Source organism: Aedes albopictus, chromosome 3, assembly GCF_035046485.1.
Source record: "Aedes albopictus strain Foshan chromosome 3, AalbF5, whole genome shotgun sequence".
NCBI classification, from domain to species: Eukaryota; Metazoa; Arthropoda; class Insecta; order Diptera; family Culicidae; genus Aedes; species Aedes albopictus.
This window is the reverse complement of record NC_085138.1, coordinates 170,723,843-170,744,223: the sequence shown is the minus strand read 5'-3', so window position 1 is coordinate 170,744,223 and position 20,381 is coordinate 170,723,843. Positions and strand designations below refer to the sequence as shown.

At 39.8% G+C, this 20,381-nt stretch overlaps 1 protein-coding gene across 13 annotated transcripts in view; it reads right to left on the bottom strand.

The window, feature by feature from the left end:
* Positions 1-20,381, bottom strand: part of LOC109402762 (ras-specific guanine nucleotide-releasing factor 2-like) — an 839,143-nt gene that overhangs the window by 40,380 nt on the left and 778,382 nt on the right. For all 13 annotated transcript variants that reach the window (XM_062861325.1, XM_062861329.1, XM_062861315.1 and 10 more), the window contains one exon: positions 8,498-9,132. The gene's annotated coding sequence lies outside the window, so the exon portion shown is untranslated. The remainder of the gene's footprint in view (positions 1-8,497; positions 9,133-20,381) is intronic.

Here is a 20,381-nt window from a genome sequence, read left to right as displayed (position 1 = left end):
TATGGGCGTTCTAGAAAACGTGAAATCTAGTTCACGGCGTACATTTCTTATTGTTGTTATCGTTGCTATGCATAGTTCCCGTTTGTTCCCGTTGCCGTGATTGGGAGTTCACGTATATCGGAACGGATTTTTTTGCGTGTATGTAACAATATTCGTGATTTGTCATAAGAAAAGATGGTGTGCGTATGTTTTGGTATCCGCCCACAATCAGTAACGCACACTATCACATGAAGATTGAACTTTCATCCGCAGATAGCGCTGCGGTAGTGTCCCACCGAGCATCAGCGGAGTGGGCGTTCTTGATATTCTTATTCTTTGCAGTGATGTAGTCCAGAAGCGTTATCAAATTATCCTTTCGTTAGAGCAGTTGCTTAGAGTAGACACGATAGATTGAATAATTGTGCTTGTCTAAAAGTTGTTGGTGGCAGAGCTGAGAATTGATTCTCTGACCACTTACTTACAACGCGAAAGTGTTGTCCTTTAGAGCACAAGGGTCCGCTGGGGGTACTTTTGCTTTAGAGAATTTTGTGGAAAATTGCTTTGAGAGAATCATTTCATAATCTTTATGGGACCACCTCACTATTTGTCTTAGTGATAAATTTTGGCTTATTGTTTGGCTCTGTTAAAATCTCCAGACATCTAGAAATATATAAAAAATAATAATTTATTCCTCACAGAATTCATCCAGGAAATGTTAAAATAAGTTCACCGAGGCTCTAAAAAATTTACAAGTTTGTCCAGGATGTCCAAATGGTTCATAGTCATACCTAACAAACAGAAGTAGCTGAACAACAGTTTCTTTAGTTGAAGTTTTTAGCCCTGTAGGTTAGTCCATCTCGGGACCACGCTTTACTTCCCTGCCTTAGGAAGAACACATATTTTTGTGAGTTTGTCGGGAGTGGGGTTCGATCCCAGGTCCTTAGCGTGATAGTCACGTATTCTACTCATCACACTAGGTCCGCTCCACTTTTAGTTGAAGTTAGGTTAACCTTCCGTAACTTGCGCGGTTGGCCACCACCGTCAGCACCACGCTAATGCTGAGAACAAAAAGCGAGATTATTTCAACGTGTTGTACAAAATACAGCAGCGTGATCACTCGAGGGTTAAAAGCAGTTTATTCGATGCTTATACGACCAAAATGTTGGTTGAGTACTGGTCTTTGTCAACTCAGTGTTCGCTGTTCAGTTATGAGTCGTTTAGTCTGTATGGCTCTTTTCAAGAATTCCATTGATATTTATATGAATTTACACATGAATTTCGTTGCGAATGGGAATAAACCCACAAGATTTATTTTTCAGAAACACCTGCAGAAATTTTGCCAAAACTTTTTCAGAGTTTTCACAAAATATTACAAGAAGGGATTTTTTCAGCAATTCCTGTTAAATTTCGTGAATATTATCCACATATTATGAGAATATGTTACAAAATAGATCAGAAATTTCGTTAAGAATTTCGAGAAAGTTGTTGTTCCTTTAAGATATTTTATGGTTAGGTTCAAATTGCCAAACTGACGTAATGTTTGCAAATATTGCTGAATGGGATGATGCATATGCGGACATACACCAATTAAATGTCTGCAATTTTTTTTTCTTTTTTGTTGTCTCATTCTGTATAATATGCAGTCGTGTGTAGACTGGGTTTGTTGACTGGGAATTTGTCCATGATTTTCATGTTTGTATCTTTCACGAATGATCCTATTTTTGTGACAACGTAAATGCTGCCTCTTTGCTTTATAACTTTATTTTAACACCTTCTTGCCTGGCAAACAAGGCCACACTTTATAAGGCCTTACTCAACTGTAAGCACAGTGTATTATTGACTGTGTTGTTTGTCATTCTACATTAAACAAAAAAAACACTACCTGTAAAGTCTCTGAGAAGCAGTTAATATCTAAAATCAACATTATCATAAATTCAAAGCTTTTAAGGCGTTTTAACGTCACTAATGCGGTTATAAATTGCACAAAGGACAATTATGGAAAGAGTTCACATAGAACTTATACTATGTTTCAAAAAAGTAACAAATATTGTTAGCTACACGCATAAGGATATTTGATTTTAGAGATCCTTTCATTGATCCTCATTGATGAGGCTACAAACTGCTTTACGAAAATATGATCAAACTAATTGTTCCGGGGTTACCCAAGTAACACACTTGTCACCGAAGAGTCACGGCGGCGCAGGTTTATGTTACGCAGAAGTTACTGTGACTTACGTCTAACAAATAAATACTTACTGGCTAGGAGTAAGTCACAGTGACTTCTGCGCAACAAAAACCTGCGCCGCCGTGACTCTTCGGTGACAAGTGTGTTACTTGCGTAGATCGTCCTATGGTTCCATAATGGTAACTAGGCATATTATGTAATCATTTACAAACAGAGAAATGTAAAAAAATGTTGACGAAAAAAGATTCCGTTTTCCGCCAAAATCGGAACCCCACTGTATATCCAAAATAATCTCACAAAAATAGGCAAAAAAGTCCCACATTTTCCCAATTTTTCTTCACATGAATCGGGTTGTTAAGTGAATAAAATATTTATATTTTCTCTAGCCTAATTGAAAGAGCTCATTTTTCTTAGTATACCACATTTTTAGTACGATTATTTTTTTATAAACAAAAACAGTTTAAATTTTCGTGAATGAAATAAAGAACAGTTCAATTGATAGAATGATAGCTAAAAAAATGAATTTTAAAAATTGTTCCACGTGCACCAAAAATGATGAAATATTTTTGGGTTTCCGATTATGAATAATCCGAATCAACTATTAACCCAATTGTACAATGTTCATAAAACTCACTAAATGGATAATATTTGTGACTGAATTCCTCGATTGCAGAACTCGATAATTCCCCAATTCAAATGAAACATTGTTTGTCTTCCTAAAGAAAGCCCTTCTCCTACCAACTAAGACAACTTTTCATTCTGAAAAAGCTGACTTCACGTATAAGGAAATAGAGCCAGCAAGAAAGGCAAAGGAGAAAGCATATCAGGAACTAACAAATAATGTGGACATATCTAAAAAGATAATGAAAAAAAACGATGTGATTTTCAAGAACAGTGAACAAAGACGACCAAAACGTTAATATACGATGAAAGGTTTGTTTGTAAACCGAAGTAATACTATCCTCAATTCTCGAACTAACCATATTACCATTGACAGTACAGTATCAGACTACAAGAATCGCAGTATATTTTAACATGAATTGCCTCTACTACAGAATAACCTTGTTGAACAGTAAGAATAACAACTGAGCATAAAGATAATATGTCGCGTGTCTAAGCATGAAAATTGAGCCGTCGAAAGACTGCTTCTGGTGATAAATCTAGATAATATGAGCATTTAAAAATAAACATAGAAGTTTCCTAGTATGTGTTTCTCCAGGTGGTCACTCCGATGGCCAAAGCAGACCAGAATAGTCAAAATAGTACAAAATTATGAAGTTATAGCCGTCAAATGCCCATCTTTGTTGCAAAAACATGGAAGTCCCTCAATGCCATTTTTTTCCGGTGGTCACTCCGGTGGCCAAAACAGACCAGAATGGTCAATTCTTCTTTTCAATGCCAGAAGCCACAGGGCCATGAAAAATCATTGAGTTTGAGCCGTCGAATGCCTATCTTTGTTGCAAAAACATGAAACTCCCTCAATACGGGTTTTTCCGGTGGTCACTCCGGTGGCCAAAACAGACCAGAATGGTTAATTCTTCTTTTCAATGCCAGAAGTAACATGGCCATGAAAAATCATGAAGTTAGAGCCGTCGAATGCCTATCTTGGTCGAAAAAACATGAAACTCCCTCAATACGGATTTCTCCGGTGGTCACTCCGGTGGCCAAAACAGACCAGAATGGTCAATTCTTCTATTTAATGCCAGAAGCCACATGGCTATGAAAAATCATGAAGTTAGAGCCGTCGAATGCCTATCTTTATTGCAAAAACATGGAAGTCCCTCAATACGGGTTTCTCCGGTGGTCACTCCGGTGGCCACATAGGACCACAATGTCCAACAATGTTTTTACATATCACAACAATATGGAGCATGTGAAATTATTGAGATTTCATCATGAGTTAACCAACGCAGATGTGTTTAGCGCGGAAAACCGTTCAATTTCGTTACAGTTAACTCGTTGGCCATCTTGTGGGATCCCTGGAACCGGTTCCAGAAGGACGGGACATAACCAAAAACATACAGAAATAGTTCTCGACAGATTGTAGTATGGCCTAGAGAAGTTTGATGCAAAAACTTCTATCCTGTTAATAATATGAATGTGCTTTGTAGCACATTATCGTGAAAAACATTACTTTCCGGATGTTCCGGATTTCCGGAACCGGTTCTTAAGAATTAGTCAATATTAATGTCTTTAATCAAAGTCCACGTGAGTACCTTTCCAACGATTCTTGAACGGTCCTGATTACTTGTTTGGTTGCAAAGTTATAGCTTGCCAAAGTTAGGGTCTCTAAAGCGGCATTTTTCAGTTGAAGCAGGTTCCCGGTGGCCACAGTGACCAAATCCGGAACTCTCCGGTGGTTTTGAAAACTAGACATGTGTGGCTTTCATTTGGGCCAAAGAAAATCAAAATCGGCCCAGCCACTGATTTTTGAGAGCCGTTCAAAGTTTGGGGTCAAAAATGACCCCAGGGTCTTATTTGTAACTTTTTTTATGGGAGCTCCCCTAGGGGTCGTCTAATGTTTTGGATGAATGGAAATGATAGTTTTCCACAAAAAAATAATTGTCTGAAAATTTCAGATTTCTAGGCCTTTCGAAACAAAAGTTATAGCGAATTGAAATTCGGAAAAGGTCAAAAAAGACCCCAAGACCTTACTAAGGTTAAGGTAAATGTCACGGACTACCTTCGAAAAATGCAAATGATATTAAAGGTGAATATCATTTGGCATTTTTTAAAGGTAGTCCGTGACATTTACCTTAAATATTCGAAAAATAGCGGGTTTCCGTGACTTTCTTACAGAACTGGTCTAGCCGCACAAGTTTTTCATATACCATATTTTCAGGTTCAGCTTTTAAAATGAGCTGTAGGTGGTTGAATTTAGATATGACGAAATTAAATTTTCAGCACTGACTAAAGAAAGGCAGCAGATTGTCTCGATGAAACACAAGGTAAACTGCACCATTGCTCCGGCTAGCGCAGTAAGGGCAACATACTGTGGAGGGCACCCTGGTACTCCACAGGCTCCGATAGTTATTAAGTTTTTATTCCGATAGTTATTAGGCTATTCATTCCTAGGCACGGTTAGCATAAAGCCGCCCCACACCATGAACTAGGGGTCACCTGTTGGTGGATTCTTACCACCGGAACAGGCGGTCCGTAGTGTTATTCTTAGCCAATTGAGACAATCGCTACCGACACTACGCGGCTATCTAAGCTGGTCGAGAAAAGAAGTTAATATTGATGATCAACTTCATACGGGCTCGAACAGCCAAGCACAACCAAACACAACTTGACAAACCGGATGTCACTAGGGTTCGGTTTGGTAGATTTTTCACCGTAAAGCAACTCGAAAAGGTGATCTACCTCCGTTAAAGATCGAGCATTTTTTAAACCTTCTCAGCCATTTACTTACACCTTGACACCTAGGATTGGGGTTCCCTGTTTGGTGGATTTAAACCCCCGGAACAAGTGGCCCATAGTGTTATTCTTAGCCAATTGAGACAACCGCTACCGACACTACACAGCTATCTAGGCTGATTTGGAAAAGAAGTTTAAATTGATGGTTAACTTCTAATCGAGCCCGTTCAGCCCGTCTGCTGCATCAGCGAAGCCGTTCCCTACATTGTCGTGGTCTCCCGTGCATACAATTACCACGCCATGCAGGTGCTCATCGATGGGCTGCTTCCACCTTTCGATCACCTCACGTCCGTTCCACAAGAGGCCCGTTATTATATCCGCATATTTCGGCTCACGGCCGTTGCGGGATGCGTTGAGGTTCTGGTATAACCTCCGTGTTTTATGGGAGTAGCACAGCAGTTCCATTTCTTCGCACTCCGCTTCTTCTAAGCGACGCTTTTTCCCGCGAAAAAGGCGAGTCTGCTGTTTCCGCTTCTGTTTGTAACGTGTCACGTTCTGCCGGGTTCTTTGCTGCAGCATTACTTCCCGTACTGCGTTATTTTCCTCCAAAATCGCTCTGCACTCCCCGTCGAACCATTCGCTTCGTCGACTCCTTTCAATTTACCCGTGGTGCTCTCGGCTGCGTCGTTGATGGCTGTTTTCACTGTACTCCAGCAGTCATCTAGAGGGGCCACATCGAGCTCGCCCTCGTCTATCAACGCTGCCTCGAATTTATGTGCGTATGCTGAGGTAACATCCGGTTGCTTCAGTCGCTCTAGGTTTACGGTGGTGGTCGCCGGTACTGTACATTGTTGACGACGGAAAGTTTTGGACTTAGGTCGGAGTAGATGTGCCGCCACGATAGGTCCTAATGAGCATGAGCATGAGCATGAGCATAGATGACCGCACAATTCGTAGTTGCTACTCCGTGATTGACCAGAGCAATCGAAATTGCACAAGGAACCAATGAATAGGGCTTGGGACTAGCTTACTATTCTCAATGTACACAGGTCGAGAGCTCTCAACTTTAATAAGGTCAATAACGGCGCCGGCCACGTCCTTACGGTCATCGAGGATGGAAGGGAATGTTAGTAAGACAAACGTTGTTATAAAGACCGCGAATCGCTACATCTCCACGTTTGTCTCAGGAAGGAATTTTTTGTTAGTAGGGTAAGGTACATTGTCAGTCCGGGAGTCACCTATGGTTGGTGATATGATTTGACAATGGATCAATATACACAAACCGCCGTTAACAACCAACCACTTTTCGACGCAAGAACTAGCCAAAAAGAAAATTCTATCGCGCGTCTCCACTCCACTAGGGAGCAGAAACCTTTAGTCTATTCCACACAGAAATACACTGAACGTGACTCACTTGTCGGCGCCCGGATTTTTTCTCGACCGGCGAACCCGAAGTAACATTTTTCACTCTTTTGTGTAAATGCAAAAAATGAAAGAAAATATTTATTATCAACTAAAAGTGTATTGGAAACTAGCGCCGAAGGGAAGCGAAAAATTCGGAACCGACTCGAACCACGGCGCGCGCACACTCGTCCCGTCATCGGAGCCCCGCAGAGAGAAGAGGAAAAAAAAATCGCAAAAATCTAGCAAAGCGAGCGCGCGAAACTTTGCTGCTGCCGAACTACCGCACACTACTCTGTGCCGCCACGATAGGTCCTAATGTCGATAATGTGCCGTCCGTCAATCAGAACGTGGTCGATTTGTGATTCCGTCTGCTGTGGTGATCTCCAGGTGTAACGATGAGGGAGGCTGTGTTGGAAAAAGGTGCTACGTATGGCCTTATTTTTTGGAGGCGGCAAAATCAATGAGTCGTAGGCCGTTTTCATTTGTCTGCTGGTGGGCGCTGAACTTTTCAATCGTCGATCTGAATTACTCCTCCTGGCCTACCTGAGCGTTTAAATTTCCTACTCGTCGTTCAAGCTGCGCGTGAAATGCGTCTTTGTCATCATCAGTGCTTCCAGAGTGAGGGCTGCGCACGATTATAATTCTGAAGTTGATCCTCAACCCGCACATTCTTCCTAAGATCGGCCACCAACCGATCACGCTCCTCTGCATATCACCCATCATGATGAAAACTATTCCCAACTTGCGTGTGTTCTGGCAGTTCTGGTAGATGGAATGATTACCTTTAAACGTTCGCATCATTGATCCTGCCCAACACACCTCCTGCTGCGCTATAATGCCGAACCAGCGGTTCTTCAGTAGATCGGCGAGTATGCGGGTGCTCCCAATGAAGTTAAAAAATCGACGTTCCACGTATCGAGTTTCCAATCGCAAGTCCTTTTTGTTCGCTGGGGTCGTTGCCGTTGGACCAACTGCTCATTCCAATCTCGCTAAGAACTGCGAGAAAGTGATGGGTGTCACATGGGAGCTGATTTGCGTAGTTGCGGTTAGTTGAACTTTTCGTGATGGATTTTCTTGACATTCTCGTGTTGGCTATCAATTAACAACTGCGAAAGTGCCAATCAAACTTTGATCCTGGCTCTGTCCCAGTTGAGACGTTACGCCAAGACGAATAAGTAGTCCTCAAAGTTTTTCATGGTTGAAAAACGGGATGAATGCATTTAATCCTTTTTTCGTCCCAAAAAGCTTAACAAAGTATTTTTTATTGCGGTGAACCGCGTAGTGAATGTTTCACAGAAGGGTCATCGTAAAAAAAGAAAAGTTTTTACGATGATTACAGCTCCTAATTGGAAAGTACCTAACTGTTCGGTGTGTAGTAGTACTGCAATTGAGCATGTTCTGAGCTGACGTTAGCGAACTCACTTGGAAACAATGCTTTGTACATATCTGCTAAATAATAATCAAACTTTGTCTTGCAATTCGTCCCAACCACACCTTTTACATTTGACCTATGACCTCCGATTGTACACAATGTAATTCGCGTCTATTAATCAGAACGATTCCCACACTCACCTGTGTAACATCCATCAAAGCACCGTCATCCACCGTTCATCGGAACCGCCGTCAAAGTAATCCCTTTGAAACGCAGTGGAACTCTCGCTCTGGAGCGGGGAAAAAACACCGATTGGCTTTTCACTCTGTGCCCTTCAGTCAGTGCAGTGGTGGCGTTGGCGTACGGCACTCGCTCGCTATGAAAGTCCTGATTGAACTTTGTAAAGGTAATTATCCCGAGCACGAGCATCATCATCATCGTCATCATCACCATCAGACGAGCGAACTTTGATTGCATTGATTTATGTTGCCGGCGATGATGATGTTGGCGTCTTTCGCTTGCATCCTCCGAAGTCACACTTGTAGGAGCGTCATCTAATGAAAACCGTAGTAGGTACGACGTCGAACATGCTTTTTCCCTGCTCTTTGTTCTGCGTTCAGTTTGACCTCCGGTTTGGTTTTTTTTTTCTGCGCCGAGCTAAATTTTCCCTTGAAGTCGAGCTGAGCTGTTGGAAGTGCATGGTATTAGATCCGATTTTTTCGCAGATCTGCACACTCTCTAGTCGCTATCAGCCACACTCTGGCGTACCTTTTTTTTGCAAGCAACTGGCCTTTCCGGTGTTGATGGCTTGTGAAACTTATAATTGAGTTAGTGTCTGAAAAGATTGGAAAACAGAACAAAAAACATTAGAAATCGCGTACTCGATGTGGCGGTACACTATTCGAACAGTTTTGGTGAAAAGGGTGTTGATTGGTTCGTAGAAGGATTAAGTATTCTGTTTTAATAGTAATGCTGGGATTTTAAAATGTTTATTTTCAATCACAGTATTTGTGAACTGGGCTGCAAAATGGTGAGCGAACAAGGGGCGTTCAACACAGCCCTGATCCTCACAAGTTCCTACCTCATGCTACTGCGGGTCAATCGATGACAAAACCGCCAGCTAAGAGTTGTGTGCTTAGCTAGTAGTGCAGCCTGGGCACTGTTGTCCTTCTGACTTCAGCTAGATTGAGTAGGTACAGGGGATACTCAAAATAACTGGGACAGCTAAAATTTTCACATTTCAAAAAATGTTCAACTCGCTGTAATTTGTCGAAAAGGGCATCAAATATTCTCAAATTTTTACTGTAAGTTTATCAACTAGTTTTGTATCAGTGGTCAAAATTTGGAAAAGATCGGGCCATTTTACACAAAGTTATAACAGTTCTAGAAAAAGGTATAATTATCCGATAGCCAACTTTTAACTGTTATATCTCCGGATTCAATGATCCGAATGCATTGAAAATTTGATCATTTATGACTTTTATAATGAGCTATTAAAAACATTTGACTAAACTTAAAATTCTTCACACGAAAGAAAATTATTTCGATTAGTTTATTTTTCTAATATAACACACATTTATCCAAAACTTCATCATCGTTTCAAAATTCGAGGTAGTAATTATTGTTCATTTGAATTGAATATATTTATGTTTCAAAGGAAAGCAACCAAATAGCCGGCATTAAATTGAAAAAGTAATGGGATGCATGTGAAAAATAGATAAATTTACTGAAAAAAACATGGAATAAATTAAATCGCCATAACTTGTTTTCTTATTAATAATTTCAAATTAAGTCAACTGTTTTTTAAAGTTCATTATATAAGTCATAAATGATCAAAATTTCATTGCATTCGGTTCATTGAATCCGGAGATATAACAGTTTTAAGTTGGCTATCGAACAATTATCTCTTTTTGTAGAATTTTTATAGCTTCGTGTAGCATAGACCGATTTTTTCCAAATTTGAACCACTGATACACAACTAGTTGATGAACTTACAGTAAAAGAGATGAGAATATTTGATGCCCTTTTTGAAAAGTTACAGCGAGTTGAACATATTTTGAAAAGTGAAAATTTTACCTGTCCCAGTTATTTTGAGTGTCCCCTGTACATACCGAGCGCCTGTTCACCAAGGAGGTGCGGGTCTAACAGCGTCTGTCCTGGCATCCAGCGGCTGAGTATGAAATACTCCTCCACCGGAACTATACCTAAAGTGGTCGGCGTTAAGTCAGAGGGGACCGAGTAACAAAATTGACGAAAATTAGATTTTTAAGGCATTTGATTAAGAATTACTTAAGCTACTTGGAACATTCACCCGATTTTCTTAATATTACAATTAACGAGAGTTATAGCACAATTTTATTTTGATTGAACTGCGAAAATCGTTAATAGTGTGCAGTCAGAGTGGACCAAATGCTTGATGTCAAGAGAGCTGAAAATATGTGTATTGGTTAAAATCCAATAATCAAAATAGTTTTTCATCAAATTGTGATACGTTTCCAAATCGTATGACTTCCTAACGCATTTTCTGATGATTATTGATCACGAAAGCACGTGGAAATCAATTTTACTATGGTCAATATAGTATTTTACAGATCATCGTGTTGAAGCATATTGTGGCATTTCGCGTGCAGACAGAGTGGACCATGTCTAAGAAAAATAGTTGAAATTACCTTATTCTTCGTAATCCTCTCCATATCAAAATATGTTGGTTTAGTAGCTGCTGGGTATCATAATAAAATGTACCAATACCCGTTTCATGAAGAAATTGATTTTACCGGTTATTTAAGAGTTGTGTACTTGGTTCACTCTGTCTGAACGATTTTTTGAAAAACGCCAGTCTTCTGAATAAATTATTATGAACTGTGTAACTACAATATTTCAAAAACGTACCGAACTATGAAAATATGTTCAAAAGTTGTTGGTTATTAAATGTTTAAGGTAAGAACTCTTAAATAGCTTATTAAATGACTACCCTTCATGTGGCATTGAACTGTTGTACGTGATCCTTTCTGACTGAACATAAAAATTGAAAAAGGTAATCAACAGTGTAATAACAGAAACATCAAATTTCAAACTTCCTGCTCACATTATACACCACTCCCATTAACTGTTGTCCTACTTGTGTATTATTTTTTCATCAAATATGTAAAAACTTGAGTGTGAACTGTAGTTGGTTGTAGATTTTCCAAAAATCGTTCAGTCAGAGTGGACTAAGTACAATCAATAACTTAGCAATTTCTCGGTTTCAAGCTTTATTTTACGTTTTTTCTCGATCAAGAAAGAGCGATGCTTTGATGAATAGTTATTCAGATATATGGCAAAAAATCAAGAACATATGTTGAAAAAATTAAAACTTATAAAGCTGCAAACTTTAAAGTCGTTTTTCTATAAATTAGATAAAAGACACATGGTCCTCTCTGACTTAACGCCGACCAAGTGGAAGTCCCACTACGGAGGATAGGCCTACAACCTACTGTTCTCGAAACCCAAAAACAGAAACCGAAAATGAAATACACTCAGTAGCAAGCTGATTTTTTTTCCTAAAATGCGTCATGTTCAATCCGCTGCAACTTTGACAATTATCAATATTTTTGGCTGAAAATTTTACCACTTTATCATCAATATATTGATAATGTATGGACAAAATTTCAAATTTATAGAAATTATATATTTTAAGTTATAACAACTTATATGAAAAAATCCATTTTTGGACATACCTTTTTCAAAAATCCGTATTTTAGTGAAACATTTAAGTAGCTTCATAAAAGTTTCACTGAAGCGTCAATATATATAGGAAATGTTGTGGTCAAAATTTGAAATGTTTTCATCCAGTGGTTTGGGCCACAGAAATCGTCAAAGTTGAAGTACCACTGTGGGTGCCTACAGTTTTCACTCCATATTGACCACGCTGAAACACCGGTGCAGAAAAAAGCCGAGGTCAATTCGTTCCATTAATGCTTTGATCTAAGTTTTAATAAACAATCTATATTATATGACATATTTTTATAAATTTTCGTGCGGTCTGCTAGTTGTTTATGACATTCTACACGTAACATATAGTGCGTTACGCGTTACACGTAATGCGTTACAAACATACGTATATTAGTGAATATACAAGTAGTTTGATTAATTTACAAATTTTGGCAACTGTTAAAACCTTATCATAAGCAAACAAGTGATGTTACATGCCTTTCTATATCATACTTAGTGGTTCTCAATTATACCCCACAAGTTGTTTGCGTATAATATTTTTTTTACAGTTGCCAAAATTTGAAAATTATACAAACTACTTGTACAATACTTGTATATTCACTAACATATGTATGTTTGTAACGCATTACGTGTAACGCGTAACGCACTATGTGTTACGTGTAGGAATGCATAAACAACTAGCAGACCACACGAAAATTTATAAAAATATGTCATATAATACGGATTGTTTATTAAAACTTAGATCTAAACATTAATGGAACGAATTGACCTCGGCTTTTTTCTGCACCGGTGTTTCAGCGTGGTCAATATGGAGTGAAAACTGTAGGCACCCACAGTGGTACTTCAACTTTGACGATTTCTGTGGCCCAAACCGCTGGATGAAAACATTTCAAATTTTGACCACAACATTTCCTATATTTGCTGACGCTGCAGTGGAATTTTTATGAAGCTACTTAAAATTTTCACTGAAATACGGATTTTTGAAAAAGGTATGTCCAAAAATTGATTTTTTCATGGTTTCCTGCAATAGGGGCACAACTCAAAAAATGTGAATTTTCAGAATAAGCGTTTGAAAATTGGCAATCATGAAGCACCTCCTGCAAATTCACTTATTTGTCTCATTATTTGACAAAAGTAAACAAATTTTGATTGATGTATCATTGAAAGGGGCTGAAGGACTATCTGTTTAATGAATTTTTGACAACTATTTTTCAACGACTATTGAAAAAGTTGACTGATTTTGAGTTGTTCCCTTACTGCGGAAAATTGGTGAAAATGCTCAAATCTCGCGTTTTACAACGAATTTTGGAACGGGTCTTTGTGAGATGAAATTTTACATAGTTTTTCATCATTTGCCATCAAAATCTCAAAAATGACAAATTTTGAGTTGTGCCCCTATTGCAGGAAACCGACGATATAAGGCTGATACAAATTTTATTTGACTTTTTGTCTCCCCCCCCCCCTTCAAAAATTTTTGGCTGGATTTTGCATTTTGAGGGGGCAGATAAAAAATATTTATCAAAATTTCGGGTCTTGCTCAAAACTCTTTAACAAATCCGATGAGTTTTAAATATTTTTCAAATTAAATGCTTTATTATTTTTATCCCCCCCCCCTCGACCAGTCAAAGAGTGGTGGGACAAAAAGTGAAATAAATATTTGTAACGGCCTAAGTTGTTATAACTCAAAATATATAATTTCTATCAATTTGAAGTTTTGTCCATACATTATCAATATATTGATGATGAAGTGGTAAAATTTTCAGCCAAAAATATTGATGATTGTCAAAGTTGCAGTAGATTGAACATGACGGATTTTGGAAGAAAAATTCAGCTCGGCTTTTTTTTTTGCTACTGAGTGTAGGGTATCGGGATGCTTCGTTGGCATAGTCCCCTCGTTCGGCCTAGCTCAACGTTAACCAAAAACTCAAACAAACACGCATAACTGGATATCGGAAAAGGTATGCGGTAAACAACTGTAACATTTCGTTTCTATGTTAGCACTTTGGAGCATTAAAATTGAATGAAAATGTCACTTTGTTTAGCTTTTGTAGATGCCATGATTCTTCGGCTTAGCGGGTAGTCTATACACATTATCATAAATGGCATGATTCTGAAACATTTTGAACTGACTTTTCAATAACTGAACATTTGATGCGACGGTCAAAGACGCTATTTTTAACTTGTATATTTGTTTTCAACGAATAATAACTATTTTACAAATTGAATGTGGGCCGAATATTGAGGACATTTTTTCACTATGTACCCAAATCTTGGCCCATCAGTAAAGTGACATCAACAACATTGCTTGCGTAAGAACCAGAAAGAACGAACAGGAAGAAAGATTTTGTGTAAAAATGTAAAAATATAACACATTAGTAGGGTTGCGTTGTTTTCGTTAATAAAATAAGAAAGATCTTAAGTTTGAGTAATTTATTTACAGTTTTTTGAAAATTTGGCATCGAAAATGTAATGTACAAGTAAGATTGGTGAACAAACAGAGATAATACTTCAGCAAAAATATTGAAAAAATAGATAATAAGTGGTTCTAGTGCATGGAAAGCAAGGCCAAGGCCAACTTTTTTTTTGTTTTTATTTCTGTGTATTTTAACTGAAGCTAATTCTACATACTGGAAAAACTTGTAATTAGAAGGCACGAAATGTTGCTAATTGACAAATTGAGAGATGAAATTTGTGAAAAAAATCGCGTTCTGGTGGGATTTGAACCCACGACTCCGTATTCGCTAGACCGGCGCTTTAACCAACTAAGCCACAGAACAGGTAATGGTTCTGCGGAATAGAAAGCCAAACTGACTCCGAAGCCGCACCGTGAACACTTCCTAATTCTACACTTTTTTTTTTTACTCCCCTGTTGGGGAAATTAAGGCTTTGCGTCCAATAGGCTGAACTTTTGTGGCATGTCCCGTTTTGATATTCACATCTAGCCAGCTAATTACCATGTGTCAAGTAATCAGCTACTGCCACGACGCGTCGTCTCCCAGTCAGGTGCAATGGAATTGATAAACTCCAAGACCTTCCCAGGTTTTGCAGACCAGATCTCACTGGGTTGCAAGCAACCACTATTTAGAAATCTTTGCCTGCGCGTGTATAAAGCACCACAACTGCACAGCAGATGTTCCGAGGTTTCACGTTCCGTATTACAGAAACGACAGATATCACTCTGGATATGGCCAATATTTTTCAAGTGATACCTGCTCGGGCAGTGTCCAGTTACTAGGCCAGTGTATGTACATAGAGCTCTCTTGTTGAGCTCTAAGAGCTTTTTGGTTTTATAAGCATTTGGTGTTATGAATCGTTTTGACTGATTGCAATTTTTGACGTCCATCCAATTGGATATCACCCTCTGCTCAGCCCAGCGTTTCAGGTCCATTTTAATTGTACAGTTTGATATACCTCAGAATGGTTCTGGGTCAGCAAACTGTAAATTGGAACCACTTTTAGCAAGCTCGTCTGCCATTTCATTCCCTTCAATGCCACAGTGACCTGGAACCCAGTATAAGTTTACTGAATTCCCTTGGCACAGCCTGCGCAGTGAAAGAATGCATTCCCAGACAAGCTTTGAAGTACATTTGTAAGCGCACAATGCTTTTAGTGCAGCTTGACTATCTGAGAAAATACAAATATTTGCATATCTGTATTTTCTCTCAAGGCAGATATTTGCGTATTTCAAAATAGCAAGAATCTCTGCTTGAAACACCGTAGGATAGTGTCCCATCGCCACTGAAATTTGTATTCCAGGGCCGTAGATTCCTGCTCCCGTTTTTATTCCAACTTTTGAGCCATCTGTATAGAATTTGATTGACCCTTGACGAACAGTGGGACCTCCGACTTCCCAATCTGCACGAGTTGTTTCGTGCAACTTGTAAGGAACATCATGGTTCTCCACAGGTTTCATCCAGTCTTTAATCATTTTCATTACTGGCCTATTTTGGAAGTATTGTGAAATGCTCAGGTGACCTACAAGATCACCTGGCATAATTTTTTCAACTCGATCAAATCTCAGCAATTCCTTCTCTGCTTCTAATTGCACGTACTCGTGCAAAGGTAGCAGATTGAGAATCGCATCTAAAGCTTTTGATGGAGTGCTTCGCATCGCTCCTGTAACAGCAATGGACGCAAGACGTTGAATTTTCGCAAGCTTTGATTGCGTGGTAGCCTCTTTTGTTTTTGGCCACCAGACAAACGAAGCATACGCCACTTTTGGGCGGATTATGGCAGTATAAATCCACATTATCATTTTTGGTTTCAAGCCCCACTTCCTGCCAATAGTTTTAGAGCATAACCAGAACGCACTTGTTGCCTTACCGATCACGGACTCAATTTGAGCATTCCAGTTCAGTTTAGCATCCAGTATCAAACCTAAGTGTTTGACTCGATCACTAGGATGAATTCGTATCCCTCCAAGCCGAAAAGCTTTTAGGTTGATCTTCCTTCTCCTAGTGAAAGGGACAATTACGACTTTTGACGGGTTGATGCTAAAACCCTCCTTAATACACCATGAATGTGTATAGTTTAGAGCCCTTTGCATTCTCTCCGAAACAGTTTCGTCATACTTTCCTCTCACTATCATGACTATATCGTCTGCAAAGCCCACAACTTCGAAACCTTTTTCCTTCAAGCTTCTTAGAAGATCGTCTACAACCAAGGACCACAATAGTGGTGAGAGGACTCCTCCTTGAGGGCAACCTTTCGTTGCCCTTACTGTTATAGAAGAACTTCCCAGCTCAGAGGTGATTTCTCTTTTTGCAAGCACAGTATAAATCCAATGTATGATACATTGGTCGAAGTTTTTGTTCTCCATGGCACGCTTCATAGATGAATAGGAGGCATTATCAAATGCCCCTTCTATGTCTAAAAAGGCGCATAGAGCTTTTCTTTTGCTGAAAACGTTTTTTCCACCTTTGTTACTAGCGAATGCAGTGCCGTAACCGTTGACTTACCAGATTGATAAGCAAACTGGAAGTCAGATAGGGGATGGTCTTTTATGTAAGAAGAATTGATAAAATCCTTCAAAACCTTTTCCATAGTCTTCAACAAAACTGAAGAAAGACTAATTGGCCTGTATGCTTTGGGATGCGTCTTGTCTCGCTTCCCCTTTTTTGGTATAAAGATAACTTTTACAACTCTCCATTTTGATGGAACGTAATTCAATCTTAAACTAGCCTTGAACATCTCAATTAGTGGTGGAACCAACACCGCTTCTCCATTTTGAATCAGTGCTGGAAATATTCCATCAACTCCTGCAGATTTAAAAGGCTGAAATGATCTAATTGCATTTTCCACTCTGGCCTTCGTGAAGATTTCATCAGCTAGATCTGAGGCGGTGTTTATTGTACTAGTTGACTCCGATGAGTTTATACTAGGGCATCCTTCACCTTCCTCAGATATAGTATCATTGGAATCCACACTTAGAACCGAACCTAGAAAATGGGTTTCCATCATTAAATCCAAAGTTTCACGAGGAGTTTTGGTAAAAGCTCCATCGTCGCGCTTCAGGTTTCCCAATTCATTTGAATGATCTTTTGCAAGCGTTTTCTGTAGTCTTGCAACTACAGGAGTGCTTTTATGTTTTCACATGTCAGCATCCAAGATTTTCTTTTAGATTTTCGTATTTCGTTGTTGTAATCAGTCAGGGCTTTCCTGTACTGAGTCCAATCTCCCGTTTGTTTCGCTCTATTCAACATTTTACGAGAAAATTTTCGAAGGCGATCCAGTTTTAAGTTCCACCATGGCACGTCTCTAGTAGAAGACGATTGTATAGTGGGACAACTTCTGTTAAAGGAATTGATGATACTTTCATTTACCCTTTGAGAAAATGATTCTAACTTTTGGGTTGAATCTATAGTTTCTCTCATTGTAAATGAATGCGTATTCAACAATTCTACATATTGATTCCAGTTTGTCCTCCTGGGATTTCTAAATGCGGTTCTAGAATAATCTCCACCACTCCAATTGAAGATTATGTGTTTATGATCAGATAGAGAAATCTCGTCTGTCACGTGCCAGTTTGTGACCTTGTCAAAGATTGCAGCATTGCACAGTGTTAGATCCAAGACCTCTTGTCTGATTACATTTGAGAAAGTAGGTTTATCACCATTATTGCAAATGTCTATATTGTTCGAAGACAGATACTCTAATAGTGACTCACCTCGACTGTTAATATCCGTACTACCCCAAACCGTGTGATGTGCATTGGCGTCACAGCCAATGATAAACGATTTGTTGTTTTCTTTACAGAATTGGACAAATGATGCGATCTCAGGAGGAGGTGCCTCAGGAACATCACCAGGAAAGTAAGCTGAAGCCACAGCGATCTCAGTTTTACCCCTAGTGGTTGGTACCTCTACCATGATCGCAACAATGTCCTTTCTGATAAACTCTGTAATAGGATAGCATTTTAACGTTTTGCGTACTAAGACAGCGGTTCTGGGTGAATCTTGTTGCTCATCATAAAATATTTTACTATTTTGTGTCAGAACTCCACGAATCTTTCGTTTATTGGACCATGGCTCTTGAATAAGCGCCACTTCCAGTCCTTCTTTTTTAAACCTTCGACTCAACACAGCAGAAGCACCTTTTGCGTGATGAAGGTTTACCTGTACGAACTTAATTCCTGTCATAAAAAAAATTTCATTTACCCACTTTTATTAAGCCTCAGAATTGAGACGTAAGAAAAGTGGCCGATTATCCCGGAGACAAATAAGGTCCACTGCGCCATTGCTCCGTTTATCACAGTAAGGGCAACATACTGTGGAGGGTGCCCTGGTACTCCACAGGCTCCGTTCACGGTTAAGTTTTTATAAGACCCCCCTAACCATTCATTCCTAGGCACGGTACGCTTAACACCATGAATTAGGGGTCGCTTGTTTGGTGGACTTTTACCACCGGATTAGGCAATCCGTAGTGATATTCTTAGCCAGTTGAGGTAGCTGCTACCGCCACTACACGGCTATCTAGGCTGATCGGGAATAGAAATTAAAATTGATGATCAACTTCTTTAGAGCCCGAACAGCCGGCACTTGAATAGGCCAACGTTGTATCCACTAATAGGCCAATTTTTGTACCATATACCAACGTTGCATACCATCGCATCGATTCTTTTCAACTTAATTAAGTAAATTCTTGAATATTTACGTTAGTTTACTTCCAATTGGTGAAACATGCATTGCCTAGAGTGTGTAATAGGGTCAACATATTATATACCCTATTACAACCTGATTCAACAGCAACGACTTTTAGCGCGAAACGACGGACAAGAGATGGAACTTGAAAAATCTATTAACCCTAGCCCAGCAGGGTTAACTGGCACAACTAGCCAATGAGGCAATCCGTATCTTGAGATCCTAGGACTGAGCGAAGTCCGTTGGCTGAACTTTGAAGAACACAGATCGGCGTCGGGGAAAACTCTGCTCTACTCTACGATGTGAGCGCACTCCTCGTCACCGTGGAGTTAGTTTCCTGCTCAGCGCTCACATCTGTGCTGCGCACATGAAGTGGGCACCTTATAATGAGTGGATGACTGTAGAAAGATTCATAACACGGGTTCGATACCTTATCATGATTCAATGTATTTAACGCGCCAACCGATGCTGCCGAAATGCAAGACAAAGAGAGCTTTTACAGCCAATTAAATGCTGCCGTGGACAAGATTCCGAAAGGTGATACCAAGATCCTCATGGGCGACTTCAACGCAAAGCTTGGTTCCAACAACATGGACTGAGCACGTCATGGGACGCCATGGTCTCGGAGAAATGAGCGAAAACGGAGAGTTGTTTGCAGAATTTTGTGGCAACAGTGACATGTTGATTGGGGAATCACTCTTTCCTCATCGACCAGTGCACAAAGTGACATGAGCTTCCCGTGATGGCGTCGCGGAAAATCAAATCGACCACATCTGCATCAGCCGAAAATGGAAACGAAGCCTTCTTGATGTGCGGAACAAACGCAGCGCCGACATTGCGTCCGACCATCATCTTCTAGTTGACGAAGTCCGGTTGCGCATTGCGAGGATCCATCGACAGGAGAAAATCGGGCGCCTAATCAACACACGCCAACGCCAAATGAGCGACCGAAAACACAAGGAGCCAAAACCGTAGCCCGTAAGCGCTATTCGGCTCTCGAGAAGGAAGTGAAATGCTCATGTAGACGGAACAGAAGAGCGTGGGCGGACTCCCTACCCGACGAAGGCGAGAAAGCCGCAAATTTCGACAATATTCGTGCTCGAAGAAGACACATCTGGACACTTTTGAAACACCTGGTTGACCAGCTAAAACGCTGGTTCGAGCACTTTGGAAACCTTTTTCACGTGTCGGCTACGCCAGCAAAACCACAGCATGCTCCTATAGCAGGAAACCA